General features: G+C 40.6%; 1 protein-coding gene across 2 annotated transcripts in view; it reads left to right on the plus strand.

Annotated features, from left to right (window-relative positions):
• DAB2IP (DAB2 interacting protein) overlaps window positions 1-19,190 on the plus strand; it is a 321,975-nt gene that overhangs the window by 20,880 nt on the left and 281,905 nt on the right. The window contains exon 1 of one of the 2 annotated variants that reach the window (XM_031954231.1): window positions 6,319-6,948. The exons of the other annotated variant lie outside the window; for it this stretch is intronic. The gene's annotated coding sequence lies outside the window, so the exon portion shown is untranslated. Of the gene's footprint in view, window positions 1-6,318; window positions 6,949-19,190 lie in introns of those variants that run through there. 2 annotated transcript variants of the gene reach the window in all.

Raw genomic sequence — 19,190 nt, forward strand, 5'->3', positions numbered from 1 at the left:
TACCATCCATAATAATATATATGGAATATGATAATAATTTGAAAAAGTTTAACATTGTGAGAATTACAAAAATGTGACAGTGACACGATGTGAGCACATGCTATTGGAAAAATGATGTTGATAGGCTTGCTTAAGACAGGGTTGCCACAGATCTTTAATTTATATAAAAAAATGCAATATCTACAAAGTACAATTAAGCAAACTCAATAAAATAATGCATGCCTATATAGAAAGTTGAGGTAAATAGAAGCTGAGAACACAGAATGGTGAAAAATTAAGCAGTAGGTCTAGAGGAATCTTAGAGATCATCTAGTCTAGGAGTCTGATCTTCCAAAGGGGGAGAACCAAAGTCCAGGGAATACATGTGACTTGCTGAAGGTTACACAGCAAGTTGGTGGAAGAACAAGGTCTTCTGCCTACCAGTCAGTAGTTTGATTTGTCTTTTTTTCCTGTTCCACCACATTGCCTCTTCAGTACCCACTTAAAACCATAAATCATTAAGAGCTTCCTACAACCCTCACCCCCAGTAGTGCTCAGGACAAAATCTAAATGAACCTAAACTTAATTTAGTTACAGCTCCAGCTGTTGTCACCACTGCTATGAGCTTTCAGTCCACTCAGAAGAATTAGTGTGACAAAGAGGTAGTTGCTTGGAATTAATAAGAAAATGAGGAATGGAAGAGAAGTCACTCAGGAATCAACTTGGTGGCAAGAAAAGGGAAGGAGGGAGAGAGAAAAAGGGAGAAAGATAAAGGGAGGGGAAAGAAAGACAGAAAGAGTGAGAGAGAGAAAAGAGGGTAAATGGGAGAAAGATAAGAAAAGAGTTTTTAGAGGAAAGAAAGAGAGACAGGCAGACATTCTGACTTTAGGTATAACCCAACCTGATACCTTACAAGTGAAGGAGTGAGGGAGCCCTGCAAAGGGGCAAGCAGCAGAGCCCAGCAAAAGATTTTGTGCAGCCAGACATTTCCTGTGTCTGTAGCTTCAAAGGGTCTCTGTTCCAAACTCTATTGGCAGTCTAAGACTAAGCTTTGATGGGGACAAGGCAGGAGAGCTGGCTCTTGGCCACAGTCTCTGAAAGGGAACATGTGAGCTCCTCCCCTTCCTCCTGCTCTTCCTCTTGCACTTTCCTACTAAATTTCTCCTTCTTTTATTCTTTCCTCATCTATATTTTCTTCCCTTCTCTATAACCATTTCCTTCACTTCTACCCATTTCTTCCATTTCCATCAACTTTTCCTATCCATCTTTTCCACTTCTATCCACCTTTCCTACCTCTACTTATTTCTTTTTTTCACTCTTTTTCTCCCTTCTCTACCTCCATCCAGTGGAAACACTTACCACTATTCACTATTTTGAGAAGGTGATCTAAAAAATCTAGAATCTGCGGAATCATGAAATCAATTAATCAATAAAGCTTTACTAAACACCCTGAACTATATTTTTCAAGAGGATATGAGACATTATTGATTATTGGGGAATGTGGTTAATTAGAGATTGTCATATATGGGATCTTAATAATTAAGAACCTTTAAAACCAGGCTAAGGAGTTTATAATTCATTGTGTACACTTGATGTGTAACTTTGGGAAAGTGAATTTCCCTTTCTGTTTTTCTCATCTCTCAAGGAGATTAACAAATTTGATTTCTTAGTTTCTTTTAGAATATGCAAATCTCTTCTCAGTTTCACTCAATACTAGGGCCTCCTTCTCTATTTGAAGGTGTTTGGAGTCTGAGATGTGGCATTTCATTTCTTTCTGAGATGACTGGGTCAGCAAGCAGAAACTCCAGGTTCCCTCAATTGAATTTCTTTCTTTCTTTCTTTCTTTCTTGAAACAAAGTATAAACTTGAAAATTGGAATCACTCAAGCTCTGATTATTCTGGGAGGGTGTCTTGTGGTATTAGAACTAAATTATTTGAAGGTACCTCAGTTATTAGCAAAATAATTCCTGATGATTACAGAATACAGTCATGAATCATTATAGCAGATGAACTACCTTTTCTGAGACAAATAACTGTGTGAAAATCACAGGCTCATTTAAATTGCTTCTCTATAGCATAGGAGTCTAGTAATTATGTTAATATCTCAAAGAAATCACCTTTTGTCATTTTGAACAAGGGCCTGAAATTGGTGTATGCTCTTATTTGCTATAAACCAGAAATGGTCCCAGACATGTCCTTCTCCAAAGTAGAGGATTTCTTTTAAGATCATAGTGATCACTTTAGTTCATATTTTTATAAATCTTTAACGTATGGAAAGCTGTTTCCTCAAAACAGCCCAATGAGGTAGGCAATCAAACACTGGATCTCCCATTTTACAGATGAATAAAGTGAGCAATAATAAGAGAGGCTTACCTAGAACATGAAGCCAGGTTGTCAAAGAAGTCCAAGGCTTTTGAGATGTAAAAGGTCTGGGCCAGAAGGTATATCAGAACAAAAAACAATTAAAAGGACTTTATTTATTTATTTTGCTGAGGCAATTGAAGTTAAATGACTTGCCTAGGGTCACACAGCTAGGAAGTATTAAATGTTTGAGTTTAGATTTGAACTCAGGTCCTCCTGACTTCAGGACTTCATCTAACCACTGCATCACCTAGCTGTTCCTGAAATGCATTTTAAATATAAAATATCAAATCTGGAAAGGGCCATAGAGATCATCTGTTTTGTCCCGTTCATTTTATAGATATTAATAAAGAGGCTCAGAAGTGCCTTAGCCAAGATCCCAAAGCTGATCAAGAAGATAGCCTAGGTGTTCTGATGTCTAGTTTGGTGTTCTTTCCACTACAAAGTACTGTTTCTGTAAAGGGCAAAGAGATAGCAAGACAACTTTTCCCCAGTTGTGCTTAAAGGGTCAAAGGACAGGAATAAGAAACATCAATCCATCCCCTTTGGGATGGATTTCTTAGAATGCTAGCTATGTGAGGCTCTTCCAAGTTCATATGATGGACTATCATATGGATATAAAACAGGTTTTCTGGAAAATACCATCCTATGCATTCATGGTAGAGGGCCAAAGCAGGAGGTATAGATTCCTGATGTACCAAAAAGAACCTTTTCCATGTTTGTTCCCATTATAAATAAAGATTCCTGCAATTTCCAATTTTGAGCCAGTGCTTTTCTCTCTCCCCCTTAAACAGTCAATAATTTAACTAAACATATTAAAGATGGGAGGGGGAATGCCTACTTTGAAAGTAAGGCATTCCTTATTTTCATGTTGGTATCTGTAATCACTTTGAGATAATGACTTTTTTTAGTGAGTTACCTCAACACTGGGTTTGGACTAAGCAAGAATTCTTAATGTTGAGTCCATAAACTTGTTTTTTTGTTTAATTTAATAGCTAATTATAATTGGTTTCTTTTGTAATGTTATGCATTTTATTTTCTATATTTATAAATATTATTCTGAGAAGGGGTTCATAGATTTTGCCAGATTGCCAAAGAGGTCCATGACACAAAAAATGGTTAAGAACCCATGGAAAAATGATCTTTAAGTGTTCTTTTGGTTCTAAGTCTTATGACTTCCTTTTGGTCTTTGCTTCTCCATTTGAAATATTTCTAGCTCAAGAGTTCTTAACTTGAAGTGCACAAAAAGAGTTTGGGGACAGATTTTTATGCAGTCTATCAACTTAGATGAGAAAAAACACATCTTTATTTTTCACTAACTTCCAAATGAAAGTAAACATTTCTGCAGTGTATTTAAAAATATTGTTCTGAGAAGGTATTTGAAGGCTTTACCAAACTGCCAAAAAAATATGTGATACGAAAAAAGGTAAAGAGTCCCTGTATTAAGGTTTCCTCCAGGTCCGACATTCTATGATTGTATGTGACATGTGGCTCATGCTTTATGATTACAAAGCACCCTTATATATACTATTTTATTTTATTCTGTGAAATAAATAAGATAAATATCAGTCCCATTTGCAGAAAAGGAAATACTTTCCAAGGTGAATAACATCCCCAAGCTATTTTGTGGTAGAGGCAGAGCTCAAAAGTTGTGTGATTTCAAGTGCAAGATCTCCATTTCTCCACCTGTCTCTGTCCCTGCAGATAGATGTTCTCTTGTTTTACTCCTCTCACCAAATATTGTACAGAATCGTAGAGCTGGAAAGAATTTCAGAGATAGTACTTGGACATTGAATCTACTCTACAATATATTTGACATATTTCAATCCAGTCTTGGCTTTAAGAACTCAGAGGAACAGGAATCTATTAGTTGCCAAAAATATTGAGCTGGTCCTTTGTACTTAATTCTGTGCCATAAAATCATTCCAGGACTGATGGATGCAAGAACTGAAAGGGACCTTAGAACATAGAATGTTAAATTTTCAAGGATCTTGAAGTGTCATTTGTTCTAACATATTTTTTTTAACAGATGAGAAAACCAAGACAGAGACCTTGAATGATTTGCCTAAGCTTCCAGAGCCAGTTAATAGTAGATCATAGGGTTGAATCCTTTTCCACTATTATGCTGAGGGATTTTACCTTTGTCCATTTGGGTAAGATTGGAAACAGGAAATGAAAATCTGCCATGTATTCAGTAAGACTGTACAAACAAGGGTACAGTCTACCCAGCTGCAGGAGAGCAAACTTAAATAGTGTTTTATTGGGCATGAAAATGGAACCCTATTTGCTGTCTTTGGAATTAATGCCACAGCCTCTGTCCTGGAATTAGAGGCAGGCTTGGAGGTCGACAGCAGCAGTCTGCATTAGGCAGGAATGTGAGGGATCATCTTACAGCTGGGTATCTGCCTGTGTTTAGGAAGATCTTCAGCTTTTACTGATATCCTGGGTTATAACTGGGATAGTAACTTTTACTAATGCCTTCTGCTCTTAGATTGTGGGGTGGCTGCTATTCCTTGCTCCCTTGAGTCTCAGGCTCTCAGGAAAAACCAGGTCACTGCTCCACTGGGGAGGTAAGGCTAGCTTCACTTGAGTTCTATCTGAGGGGTTTAGTATGGAAACCACCACCCTGGGGCCCCATACCAGCTGTCTTTACAAGTGGAGACTCCAATTTCACAGCTGTATAGTTAAGCTGAATTCAGGAGGTGGGTGGGTGTGCTCCAAACACTTTGGGACTCATCCATAAAGATTTTTGGCAAAACACCTGTAAATTCTAAGGATAATGGAAGTATCTTTAAAAAAAAAAAATTACCAGGAGTGGATCTAGTTGGATTGGGCAGGCTGTGTCAGTGAGACCGATAGATTTTTCTGACCCAAACTGGATTTCATCAGGTTGGGGGTGGGGAATAAAAGAAGGCTCTCTTGTACTGAATAAGGTTGGGTCGGAGGTGTTCTACTGAGCTGGCTAAAGCAGGGCTGAATAGATGGAGGAGGGCCAGATTGGACACTTTTGGTTTTAGTAAGGCTGTATCAGAAGACGTTGGACAGAACATGGACAGGCACAGCAGGGCTTCTTCTAGGCTAACTCGAACCAAGTGAAGCTGTGAGAACTGGAGAGGGCCAGACAGCTCTTTGGGGACTAATAGAAGCTAGGTGGATGGGCTGAGCTCAGCTAGACAAGGCTGGGCTGTGTTACCCAGGGCTGAACCGGGCCCGGGCTAGGCCACTCCTCTGCTAGCTCCTGTGCTGGCCCCCGCCCCAGAATCGCCCACAGTCTCAGGTTGGTCGGGGCTCCCAGTCTTTCTCCAGAGGCTTGGGCCAGGAAGCTGAGGTCATACGGCAGCGTCCAGGTGTTGGAGCCATAGACTCCTCTGGAAAGGCAACCAAGTGCGCGCGGGACCCCCCGCGGTCTCCCAAACCTGAGAACTACAGGGTGGATGGAACTTGAACCTGAAATTCTCCACATATCTCAGAGAACGCTCCCCAACCCCTCGTGGTCCTCCTCCCGCTCCGCTCCGGGAACCCGGCCCCGCCTCTAAACAAACCTAGCAAGCAGGGCTAGGCTGGGGTGGGGGTGGGGGCCCCTGGCTTGACTGCCAGGGCTGGGCGCTTGCCCGGAGGGACGCTGCGCTGCGCGGATCTCCTCCAGGTTGGAGCTTAGGCCGAGGCTGGAGCAACTTCGCCAGTCCTTCTGTCAGTTTGGCTCCCTGAGGGGCTGGAGCTGGGAAGCATCTCTTGGGCTATTGTGCGTTTATTTGGAAACAGGTGCAGCGTCTCCCCCACTCCGGCTTCACTTACCCCTCTCTCCTCTTCCCCCCACTCCCCCCCCACGCCAGCCTCACTGGAGCCCTCCCTCCCGCATTGTTCACTTGGCCTGCCTCATCTGGGCTGGATCTGGAGGGGCGGGGGGAGGCTTGTGGGGCGGGGCGTAGAGGGGCCTGGGGCTTGGGGGGCGGGGCCTAGGGGGCCCGGGGCCTGGAGGGGCCGGGCCTCACTAACCCATTAGTCCTCTGCAGTCATTCATGTACGCGAAGGCTCTGGCGAGCGGCTGAGCGCCTGGCCGCCACGCTCTGATTGGCTCGCGGGGGGGCCCGGCTACAGCCACCGGCACTGCTACGGCCGGGACCCAGAGGAGTTTGGGAGGTGGCGGCGACGGTGGCCACTGGGTCCGAGAGACTCTTGGAGAAGCAAATACTGATTGCGTGGAGTCTAGAGGAGTTCTGCTCTCTCACCCATCGCTGGCCGGGGTCTGGACAGGCTGGGGCCCCTAAGCTCCTGCTGAAAACTTTGTCTGCCTGAGCCAGCCCGGCTGCAAGCCCCTGTGAACGTGGGGAAGGCGCGCACACAGGCCCCCTTCGGGTCCCCTGGTTCAGTGGGAAGGGGAGCGAGACAACGTCCCTCTCCGAAGCTCCCCCTCCCCACCCCAGCGCTAGCCCGGACCCCTGGGCCGTGGGGAGAGCGCACGCGCAGTCACCTACTCCCCCAGGACAGTGAGAGGCCGCTCTCTCACCCAGCTGACCCGGCTTGGGTGCTTTGAGTTCCGGTCACTATCATGGGACCCCCGGCACCCCTAAAGACTGAAGGACGGAGCGGTCGTTTTGGCATTTAAAGGTAAGGAAACGGTGTGTGTGTGTGTGTGTGTGTGTGTTCTGTAGTATCTTTCACCAACTCTCCACGGGATGGAGGCGGAGGAGATTTGAGAGTGGGGCTCCCGAAGCCAGTTTGCTCCGGAGGAGCGGGGAATGGTCTGTTTGGCTCAACTTATAAAGTTATTCTGTGCATCGGTACCTGCCTGAGTTGGGGGAGAAGAGGATCTGAATCCCGAGCAAAGGGCAGACTCCCCACTGAAGGTTTGGCGCTCTGATGGACAGCAGTGACTGGGAAGAAAGACGTCTGGGGACTTTCAGCAGAAGATATCCTAGGGCCCAATGGTCTGAATCATCCTGTTTGGAAGGGGTCAAGAAGATTTTATAGGTTCAGCTTGCTGCGTGTCCCCTTTCTTTCTCCCACCTGAAATCTGGAGATCTCTTTCTGGACTTGTGTTCTATTACGAAGAATCAGTAATTCTTTTGTGACTGAGAAGTTATGCATCTGAGTATTAAGTCTCACTTTCCAGGAAGAAACCTACCAGAATCTTTCTCCTCACCAAGTTTTGAGCCTTGATCGTTACATGTTTCAAGAGTCAAACAAATTGTTCTTTCGGGGATAGAGAATTGGACCAAATCCCATGTGTATGAAGATAAGGAGTTAGCGTCCAGACAACTGAAGCAAATGGATTTTCAGAATGCCTTAGCCTTTTGCTCCAGAGCTACAGGATTTAATACTTTTGCATTTTCTGACATTTTTCTTTTGGGGGCACAGCCAACTCTCCATTATCTGCAGGTGGGTTATTCGTGAACTCTTTGTTACCCTAGATTGGCAGTCAGTACACTTCTGGGCTGCCTGCCTGCCTCCCTTTCTCCCTAAGTAATGAGAACTCTGGTGGCTGGGCACCATTAGGAAGCAACAACAAACATTGCATCACAGGTTCCAAAACCAAATAGAGATGACTTGGAGACCATCCAACAATTCAATTCAGCAGACAGATCTAGCAAATGCCTACTATGTGTAAGCCCTGTGCTCAGTTTTGGGGAGCCACAGTCTTTATCTTCAAAGAGTCTGCAGTCTTATAGAGGAAATGAGGCTTTCAGCATATGCCAATATGAGTTCAAAAATTATGGAGTGCATGGGAGGGGGTCAGACAGAGCCTGCAGCAGCTTGTTTTAAAAGGGAAAAAATGGGACTTGGAATTAGAAGAGACCTGGATTTGAATCCAGGCCCTGAGTCATTTTAATTGTATGATTCAGTTATTCAGTTTCTATGAGTTTCTTATTTGTAACATGAGAATAACAGTTCTTGCACTACCTACCTGCCATGGTCATTGTGAGGAAAGTACTTCACAAATATATATGACTGTACAAATGAATTACTAGTACTGTCATTAATATTTCTGCAAATGAAGTAACTTGAGGTCCAGACAGCCTAAGTAATGTTCCCCTTGTATAGAGCTGGGAGAATGCCAAAAGTACTATAAGAAAAGGTAGGCTAAACCTAATTGTGAGGAGTCTTGTGTGCCTGAACATTTCATTTTCTTCTGGAGATAGTGGGAGACCATTGGACTATTGTGAGAAAGGACTCTAAGGCTAACACTGACTTCTCTTTCCTTCCCCCACTTTCAAACATAAGTAATTAAGAAAGGTTACTGCATTTTTGTCTTCTGACATGTGTGAAGAATTCTACCATAGTGATCAATTTAATAATGGGTTACCGGATTTCTCAATGAGGCCAATCTTGTTTATATCTACCTTGCTTCTAGACAAGAGGTATGCTTGTGCCTAGGGGATTAGGTCTAAGCCTGCCCAGGCGTTAGAGAGTCAGGGATCCCTGTGTCCTGACCTGTTCAGGTCCTGGCTTAGATCATAGAATGGTTTCTGTAACACAAAAATGCCAAATCAGGAAAGGCTCTTAGAGTTTTAAATGTTAGACCCTATATTAGAGCTAGAAAGTCTTTTTAGAGATCAGCTAGATTAACCTTTCCTCCTACCTTCCTTCCTCTTAACAGATGAAGAAACTGAACCCTAGAGAATAACACAGATTTTCCTATGGTTGAAGTATGTTAGTGGCAGAACCGGGTTACTCACTCATGGAGAAATTGCTATTTCACTTTGCTGAAAAATGGATTTGGGCATTTCTTTTGTTGTTTTTGTTCAGTTTTTTTCGGTTATGTTATACTCTTTGTGACCCCATTTAGGTTTTCTTGACAAAGATGCTGAGATGGTTTGCCATTTCCTTCTCCAGCTCATTTTACAGATGAGAAAATTGAGGCAAAAAGGGTGTAAATGCTTTGGCCAGGTCACGCAGCTAGGAAGAGTCTAAGGCAGGATTTGAACTTCGAAAGATGAGTTTGCCTAACTGCAAATGCTGACACTCCATTCACTGTGCCATCTAGCCAACTCATCCTTTTAGAAGAAAGCTTTATGAAGTGATCAGATGCTGAAAGTACAATTCAGGTTCTAAACAAATTCTAAATGTCCTCTTTCCCCAGCTGCACAACCAAACTCTCTCTCCTGTTTATGGTAATACAGTTCTGGGCTTAAGATTATGTTTTCCTAATAGTTTTTTTTTTTTTTTTTTTTTTTTGTAGTATCTAAATCTTCCTCCTTGAGTACTATCTTCCCTCAAATTTGTCCAAGGCTTTCCTAAAGAATCTGATGTTCCTTGACCAATTAAAGAGTTTCAAAACTGAAAGTTGCCCCATTGATGGGGCAACTGAGTATCATAAAGATTTAGTGACATAGGAAATTAGTGTCAGAGCTGGGGTGAACTCTGTCTGAGAGCCACAGACTTTTAGAACTCTGGATCTCCTCATCTTTGCACTATAAGGCTACCAACTGGAAAACAATGAGGAGCTCAAAGTTGGGTTGGCAGCTAAAGATCCCTGGAAGTATTTTCTATGTACAGGTCTGCCAGTTTCAGTTAAGTCATTCCCCTGAGGGTAATCATTGCCTATGTTAAAGGCCTCACTTAAAACACAAATTGGGGCAACTAGATGGCACAGTGGAGAGAGCAACACTCAGGTCAGGAGGACCTGAGTTCAAATGTGGCCTCAAACACTTAACACTTCCTGGCTGTGTGACCTGGGCAAGTCACTTAACCCCAATTGCCTCAGCAAAAAACAACAACAAAATCACAATGACTTTTGATAGGGATCACATTTAAACCTGAATAGCTCAATGTGATTATGATCAGAAGATTTTAGATTTAGATTAAAGAAACACTTATCAAGTATCTACTATGTCCAGACATTGTTAGGCACTTTACAAATATTATCTCATTTTATCCGTACAACAACCATGGGAAGTGGATGTTGTTTTCTTGGTTTTACAGATGAGGAAACTGAGGCAGACAGCAGTCAGTGATTCGACCAGGGCCACACAGCTAGTAAGTTTCTAATGCCAGAGTCTAACTCAGGCCTTCCTGACTCCAAATTCAGGGCTCCATCCATTGCTTCATCCAGTACCTAGCTACCTAGTCAAAACAATGCTAGAAGGAGTACAGAGAAAAAGGTTCAGAGAAGCTAAGTCAAGTTTGCTACCCTCATTAGGGAGTAAGCTATACTATAGGAGATAGAATACTGGATTTGGAATGAGCATATCTGGGTTAAAATTCCAGCTATCACTAATTTCTATGTGACTGTGGCTAAATTCCTTTTCTATATCAGCCACAGTTTCCTTCTCTATGAAATGGGAAATATAACAATTCATGCCAAGATTTCCAGTGTGTATTCTTCATAAGGGCCTGTAGGTATTAACTCCATTTTATAGATGAGGTAATTTAGGCTTAGAGAAATTGTAATTTATCTAGGCTCACCAAATTAGTAAGCACTAAATCTGGGATTTGAACCCAGGACTCTCCTAAATCCAAGGGGTTCTTCCAAGCACTTAAAGATCTTTCTGATAATATTTGTGCTACTTCTCTTGAAGGGCTGTTAATAAGAAAAGTTCTTTGCAAAAATGCCCTCATAGAAATTAGAGCTATTATTATTAATAACAGAATTATTTCATTAGGGACCTGCTTGGCTCCCTGCACCTCCTTCACAGACAAGCAAGACTCTTGGGGTGTGGGCCCAGCTTGGGTCTGCCGTGTTCGCGCGTCATTGCCTGACTGCACATGTGCAGGCCTGTTGCTTCTTCAAGTCCTGGTCTGCAGCCAGGGGAGCTCCTTGTGAGAGAGGATTGGTCCTTGGGGAGGGGCCTCTTGCCCTCTTGCCCCTAAGAATGTGGTTGATGGGTTGGCAGACAATCATGTTTTTTGAGGGTTTCTCCTGTTGGTCTGGATGGAGGATAATCCTCATTCCTACTACTTAGCTGGGAAGTTTTGTGCCTGGTCACAATGTGGATTTCTTTTTATCAGCAGAAACTTGTCCCTTTTCTCCTGGGCTCTGTCTGGGTTTTAGGGTGTGTGTGTGTGTGTGTGTGTGTGTGTGTGTTTATGTTGCTTCTGGGAAAATATCTGACTTCAGCCTGGACTAGGCTGAATGTGTAGCAAGGGAAATGGGTGAAGAAATTGTTGACATCTCCCACCTACTCTTTTTTAATGGTGTGGTGTACCTCATCCCTATTGTTTGTAGAGGAGAGATGGTAGGCAAGTAGTATAAAGAATAAGGATACCAGATTCTAGTCCCGGCTCTGCTACTTTCTACCAGGGTGACTTAACAACACATCATTTTCCTTCTTTGAGCCTCAGTCATCTGAGATGAAGGTGTTAGATTTAGTCTTTATGGTTTCTGACTCTAATATTTTTTTTTGAATTTTATTTTATTTATTTATTTATTTTTTTATTATAATAACTTTTTATTGACAGAATATTTTTTTAATTCACTAAACATTTACTGAATACCTACCACATACAAGATGCAGTGTTAAGTGATGGGAACACCTGGGTGAAAAATGAATAGCACCTGTCTTCATAGAGTATATGGTCTGTGGGGGGATGGGGTGGAATGGGATGAAAGTGGTATGGGGGATAGGAGGAGGAGTGGGGAAGTTAAGAGTGCTCTAGGAAACATTGGCTAAGAAGAAAACCACTTTTCCCAAGACAAGCTTCAAAGGGAGAATAGCTTTAAGATTCCTTGTTGTTCTGGCATTCTACCTTCTGTGTCCTTTAAATTTCTTTTCTTTTTTTTTTTTTTCCTGAAGCAATTGGGGTTAAGTGGCTTGCCCAGGGCCAGGCAGTTAGGAAGTGTTAAGTGTTTTAGGCCACATTTGAACTCAGGTTCTCCTGATTTCAGGACTTAAAGTTCTTTTTTTTTTTTTTTTTTTTTTTGTATTTTTTATTTTGTCGTAGAGAATCAGTCAGCAAACATCAAGTACTTCCTATGTACCAGGCACTAGGAATAACAGACGATAGGACGATAGATTAAAAACCTGGTCTGTCCTCTAGGTTAAAGGTGGGAAACCTATTTTCTGCCAAGGGCCATTTGGAAATTTATAACATCATTTGAAGGCCATACAAAATTATCAATTTATAGAACTGAGGGAGGTTGTTGTACCTAGTTTTTAGCTTGTCATTTTCTGTGGTTGCCTTAGCAAATGATTTCCAGGGCTTTATATGGCCCTCACACCAGACATTCTCCACACCTGCTCTAGGTATTTTTTCCTTGTGTTTTTTTCTTCTTTCTACTTTTAAAATTCAAAACTTAATGAGCACCAAATAAAATAATCATTCCCATGCAAGTTGTAGAACAGAAAGGGAAATTTGCAAATGAAACTTCAGATATTTGTGATATAGAGTTTGCTTTTCTTTTTAAGCATATAATAAATACAACATATAACTTTCAAAGCTGTCCTGTTTGTCTGTGATTCCTATCCCTAGTCCTAAGCCATTCCTTCCATCTTCTCAAGAAAAAGAAAACCTAGTAGCAAATATGTATAGTTAAAGTCTCATATTGATCATGCCCCCAAAATATGTCTTCCTTTCTTCTTGAGCCCATTACCTCTGTCAGAAGGTGGGTAGAAGGATTCATTTTTTAAATATAATTTTATTATGAAACTAAATACCACATATAAAGCATAATATAAAAAAGATCATATATGAGACTACCAATTTCCATTTTAATTCATCTTTTAAAAATTATACTTAATACATTTTACATATTATTTTTAAAGTTGCCCTACTTGTCTGTGCTTCTTTCTGAAATTCCTTATGTTCTGTGCATTTTAAAAAATATTATAGTTGCCCTCTTTTCTGGAGGCTTTTCTATTGCTAGCCTCCAAGTCTTATAACAAATAAGAATAGTCTAGCAACATAAATCCATCTGTGACAATATCCAAAATATACATATTTCTCTCTGAACCTTGAGTCCAGCCTCTCTAACTTAAAGTGGGTAAAATGGTAAAAGATTGAATCACTGGTACCCTGGAATTCTGGTTGACCATTTCATTAATGAGTGTTAGAAACTCTCATTGGAGAAGAAACATGCAAATGAAAAGGTTTATAAAAGATACATTGAGAGTAGATGGAAAGTAACCTTGGAAAGGAAGGCTGGAGTAGCTAGAGAGACCTGGAAAGACCTTCAGTAGAAAGTGGCATTTAAGTTGAACCTGGTAAGAAGCTAGATCCCTAAGAGTAGGTGGTGAGAAGGAAGACATATTCCAGGCATGGGAGACAGTTTCTGCCAAAAAAAAAAAAAATACAGAAACAGCTTTTTTTGTGTGTGTTTGTTGCCAATGTTTTCTCTTATAAAAGTTAATTTGATAATATGATGGTACATTTATAAATAAAATACCTCTTAAATTAAAAAATATAGAGATAGAAGGCATGTGTTATATGTGAGTAAATGAAGATGGACCTGTACAATTAGAGTGGAATATTCATAAAGGGGAATAAAGGATAAGAAAATTTAAAAAGGTAGAAAGAGGTCAAGTTGTAAAGAACTTTAAAATACTACACAAAGGACATGTATTACCTGTTTCTTGTGACCCTATTTGGAGTTTTCTTAGCAAAGATACTGGAGGGGTTTGCCATTTCCTTCTCCTGCTCATTTTACAGATGAAGAAACTGAGATATAATTAAGTGACTTGCTCAGAGTCACACGACTGGTAAATATCCAAAGCTGGATTAGAACTCAGTGAGATGAACCTTCTTGATTCCAAGTCTAGAGCTCTATCCATAGTCTATCCATAGTACCACTGAGCTGCCCTTTATACTGGATGCTATAGGTAACTAGAGTAACTGTTGTTTATTGAGTAGTAGAGTGATATGATCATTTGAATTTAGAGAAAATTACTTTCCAATCAATGTGAGCATTAAATTGGAAGGGGAAGACGAGGCAAGGAAACTAAATAGAAGGTCATCTCAGTGCTATAAAGAGATAAGGACTAAAAGAAAGATGGTAACTGGGTGAGTGATGAGAAGAGAAAATATGAAAGTTGTGAGGGCAGAAATGATGAGATTTTAGCAAGTGATCAGATACATGGAGTGAGCAATAATGAGGAGATGTTGTAGAACTTGGGTGTGTGTTGGGCTGAAGATGTTGGAAGTTATGTGTTTTCTGTGTGTGTGGTGATGGTAAGAATAAATGTTGGGAGGGGCAAGGAATCCATAAGTTAAAAAGAAAATCTTGGGAATAAGAATCTAGGGATGACACTTGAGGAAATTAGCAGTCCCCTGAAACATGTCTGGATTTGAGATCTAAGGAGAGAGCCTTTTCATTGTTGGGAACCCATTAGGAGTTTAAATGACTTATCCAATGTTGAACAAGAGAAAGTGGCAGAGCTGGGCTTCAAACCAGGTCCAATCCAGACTGATTCCAAATCCAGCATTTTTTTTTTTCTCACACTATTTCTGTAGTGGGTTTGAGGCAGATTGGAAGCAGATCATAGGACATAAGTCTTTAGAGATAGAAGGAAGCTTAGAATATACGGTATTGGAATTTAGAATATGGAATGTCTGAGTTAGGGACTCAGGCTCATCTGGTCTGATGCCCTTTATTTTATTTTATTTTTTTCCCCTTTATTTTACAAATTAGGAAACTGAGGCTTGGAAAGAAGCAGAATATAGACCAAACTCCCGATAGGTGCAACCTGCAGAAAGGACTGAATATAGGCAGGATTTGCTTGTAATTATTTGATTTGTTTGTATTTAGTTTGTAGACTCCAGAAAAAGCCACACAGTATTGTGAGAAAAGTGTTAGTCTTGGAATCAGGAGACCTGGTTTAAAGTCCTAGCTTTAATACTTACTGTTTGTGTGATCCTGGACAAGTAATATGACTCTGAGTCTTAGTTCTTTCATGGGTAAATTGTGGCTAATAATACTATATTACCTAATTTTTAAAAATACAATAATATCTGCCTCAGGGGTTGTTTCAAAAAAAGTGTTTCTGAAATCTTAAAATCCTTTCTATGAATGTGAGTGTTGTTATTTGCACCTGAGAATCCTCACATTGGGTTACCTTCTTTTTGGAGAGCTTTTGGCTTTTCATCTTAACAGAGGACTGGAACTACAGGTCAACATTCTGTTGGTTTGCCAAACAGGGCCCAAGGGGAGTCTGGGGAAACTTTGTCCTAAAGCTCTAGGGGCCTGACTTGGTTTTGCTTGTACCTGATGGGCTGTAACTTCACTCCCACAACCCCCTCCTAAGTGTTGGGTTTCACAGACCCTGCTTAGGTTCTGAAATCATCCCTGGCTGAGTGAGCCATGAATCTGGCCTAAGAAGTCCCTTCCTGATCCCCAGCAATCACAGCAGACAACTCATCTCTTTTGAGTCGTGTGGTTGGCCACAGTAATAGATCTTGCCAGGGCTGGGTTTGTTGGCAGCAGGAGAATCTTGGATTCAGTGTTGGGGGCTGGCTGAGAGTCACATCACATGCTTCTTTTAGCCTTTTCCTGCCTTGCTTAAAGACCCTTCCCCCCAAAAGAAACAACTAAAAGTTAAAAAATATATATGTCACGAGTTATGCTGTGGGTTTATCGAGTTGGCACCACTGGCAGAAACACATTTTAGAAACCTGCCTAACAAAGTATCCATTTCCTGACTTAGTTCTCTGCAATACAAAATCATAATCATTTTTATTTAGAATTTCTAGGTTACAGATGAAGCAACTGAGGCAAATAGAGTTAGATGATCTGCTCAGGATCACACAGATGCTAAGTGTCTGAGGCCAGATTTCAACTCAGATTTTCCCAACTCTAGGCCCAGGTTTGCACCATTTGGCTGCCCATATATTTACAGTAGGTAATGAAATAACAGAAAGAAGATCATTTTAAATTATCGTATTTTTCACAAATCAGATTGGTGTAGTCAAAAGAATGCTAGGACTAATATCAAGAGAATTCAGATTCAGTCTCTGATACTAGCTGGTGAATATCACCACTTCTCTGAGCTTCAGTGTTCTCATATGTGAAATGGGACAATCATACTTGGATTACCTATCTTACCAGGTTATTGTGAGAAAAGAATTTTATGAACCAAAAAGTCCAGGGAAATGGGAACTCCTATAAGGATAATAATAATGTTTGTCACCAACATTATTATTGTTGTCATTATTACTTATACCTTATAAGGCAGGTTGTTTATTATCAAACCTTATGATATATTCTTTTGCATTAAAATTACTTGGATATGTGCTTTATTACTACTTGTTACCAGGATCACTTCCTCCATTAGAGTATAAGCTTCATGAAGTATAAATTTCACCTTATTTACCTTCAGTATAGGTCTTGGGCTGAAAGGTCCTGAGCAGCTTTGTTGAGTCATTTCAGCTATGCCGAGGTTTTCTTGGCAAAGATATTGGAATGGTTGGCCATTTCTTCTTCACGTCATTTTACAGATGAGGAAACTGAGGCAAACAGGACTAAGTGCCTTGGAGTTTTCCTGATTCCAGGTCTAGCACTTTATCCCCGTTCCCCCTATTTGCCCTCCTGAGAAGCTAGCTAATCTAAATGCTTTATTTTTATAAATGAGGAAATTGAAACCCAGTGGGACCAAGTAAGTAATTTGCCCAAGTTCACATGGGGTGATAAGTGACAAAGGTTCAATTCAAATCAAAATCTTCTGCCTCCAAAATCAGTCCTCTTCACCCTACCCCACTGTATAATGTGGAAGGGAAGGGAAAGGTTCATGTGAACAACAGTTTACCACTCTAGAGGGACCCATCTCTTATTTGAAATTTTTGGGGTCTTTTTTAGTTTTTTTCTGCTAGGGAAAATAAGTGTTTTCTTAGTAGGCTGAGAATGGTGGTTGTCTAGCTCATGGAGGACTGAAGGATATTGCTAGTTAATAGCAAGATTGAATTGATCTAAGCTTCAGGTAGGGTATGAGAGGATCATAAAGAGAATAACCAACCCATTTTCTGCCTTCAAGTAATTTATACATCTAATGGTAAGGAGGCATATACTTATACTTGAAACATGCAGAGCACAGAAAACAGTGACTTCGTGTAGGGAAAGGAAGAGGAAGCAGAAATAATGGAGTCATTCAGGTTGTGAAGGGGGAAGATTAAGCAGAAAAGGCTTCAGAGAAGGGAGATATGAGACCAGATATCTGTAACCCAGGGAAGCCAGTATTATGAAGAGTACTGGACTTGAAAACAGAAGACTGAGTTTTGAGTTCCAGCTCCATCACTTTTCTTAACCTTATGACCTTATATATAAAATATAAAATAGTTGGCATAAGTATAACTTGCCCCCAAGATTGTTAATAACAAAGTGCTTTTTAATAAAGTGTAAGAGGGATCTATTATAATTATGGAATGTGATAATAATAATAGTAATAAAATAATTACATAATTATTATTTTCATCATAAGCCACTGTTCTAGAATGTTAGAACTGAGAGGGCCCGTAGAGGTCAGCTAGCCAACCTGTTCTTTTGATAAATAGAAAAATTGAGTCTCCCTCCCTCTTCCCCCCCCCCCAAAAAAAAGGAAGTGATTTGTCCAAACTTAGCAAGGATTGAAATTTAGTTCAGGGTCCCAGAAGGGTTCCAGGCTCCCATGACAGTGAAACTTGTATGAGAGCTCAGATACTTATCCATCCACCCCTACACTAACTCAGATCCTCTTTCCAACTTTCCATTCCCTATCAACAGCTGACTCTTCTTTCTGAGTCCTCCTGCATGGACATAGAATCATCTTTAATTCAGGAAAGCTGAATAGTAAAATAGATTGGATTGGAAATTAAAGGCTTAGATTCAAATCTTTGTCTAGAATCACACATTAGGAGCAGAGTATGTCATGTTAACTCAGTTTCTTCATTGTTGAAATGTAAATAATGTTTGTACTACCGGTTCTCACAGTATCATTGTAGGGGGAAAAACCAATATAAACTTTAAAGTGCTATAAAAAGATAAACTTATTATTTTGTTTGATTAGCTATTAAGTGCTGATTTTTTTCAGCTTTGACATTATTTTTTGATCTTGTAACTTCTTTTACATGGTTGTCATCTCCTTCCTAATCTATGTCCTCATCCTGTCTTGTCTGAACTATTGTTAATAGTCTCTCTGCTGCCGGTCTATTTTCCCCACACTGCCTGCTGGATTAGTCATTATAATACTTGTTTTTATGCTTGCTCTAAAACTTTGTCTGGCTTCTTGTTACACATGGAAGACTGGAAGTAGAGGGATTGGTGACAAATAGAAAAAGAAAGAGATGATTGTAGAATTTCTAATTAGAAATATTGGGAACCTGAACTAGAATAATTGCTATGAGAACAGAAAGAGAGGAAGGAACAGATGGGGGAGACATGCCTAACTGGTTATAGTAAGAGAACATGCTCATTCCATATAGAGAATCATATAATTTGGAACTGGAAGGGATCTTTGATATAATTTATTCCAACATTTATATTTTATAGATGAACAAACTGAGGCCTAAGAAGATTATTACTTGCCGAAAGTCACATTATTAGTAAATGGTAGAACTGGGATTGGAATCCAGGACCTTCTGACTCCGTGTGTCATTATTTCATTTTTTGTCTTTGAAGTTCCAATACCTATCACAGTGCCTTGATTCAGTGAGTGATCTGTAGACTTTTTTTTTTTTTTTTTTTTTGTCTTTTACATCACAGCCTGAGGAAGCCACAGGCAGGCTGCCTACATTTATTGTGTCATGCATTTATTTTTGATAGGAATCAATGGGGAAGATGCCAATTCTTGCCAGCTTTGTCTTCCACTTCAGTTGCCCTGAGCTCTTCCTTTCAGATGCGTACACTTGTCTCTTGCCAGATGGAGGTTGGCTTGGTAACTGGGAAACCTCTTATCTCTTCTTCTACAGAGTGACCTAAGTTGAATGCCCTTGCTTTAGGGCCTCTTGGC

This window comes from Sarcophilus harrisii, chromosome 2 (assembly GCF_902635505.1).
Source record: "Sarcophilus harrisii chromosome 2, mSarHar1.11, whole genome shotgun sequence".
NCBI classification, from domain to species: Eukaryota; Metazoa; Chordata; class Mammalia; order Dasyuromorphia; family Dasyuridae; genus Sarcophilus; species Sarcophilus harrisii.